Source organism: Corvus brachyrhynchos, unplaced genomic scaffold (genome assembly GCF_000691975.1).
Source record: "Corvus brachyrhynchos isolate BGI_N302 unplaced genomic scaffold, ASM69197v1 scaffold32, whole genome shotgun sequence".
Taxonomy (NCBI): Eukaryota; Metazoa; Chordata; class Aves; order Passeriformes; family Corvidae; genus Corvus; species Corvus brachyrhynchos.
Genome location: NW_008237919.1, coordinates 13,978,566 through 13,978,949, shown reverse-complemented (window position 1 = coordinate 13,978,949; position 384 = coordinate 13,978,566).

Below are 384 nucleotides of genomic sequence, written 5' to 3'. Positions count from 1 at the left end.
TAGGTTTAGTAAGAGGCAGTCTCTCCCCATCATCAATAGGCTGATGTCTGCTTTTAGTAGACACAAAAATGGTATCTGATGGAAGACAGGAGAGGGTTTTTAGAGGCAAAACCATGCAATTGCACCTAGATTTGGATTGGATTTAATCAGTAGCATTTTAGCATTTTTCAGTTTGAAATTGTTTAAAATCAACATTTTCTTTTTAGAATTTTTTGCATGTATATGAATAGTGGTATTAACAATTCTATGGCCTGCCTAGCCATTTTTGCATTACCAGAGAAAACCACGGATTTACGAGAAAGAAAAGGTGTTAAAGACCTCTGTTACAGCTGGGGATGTCATGTGAAATGTTGGGGATATGTAGTCCCAGAGAGGCCTGAAGGG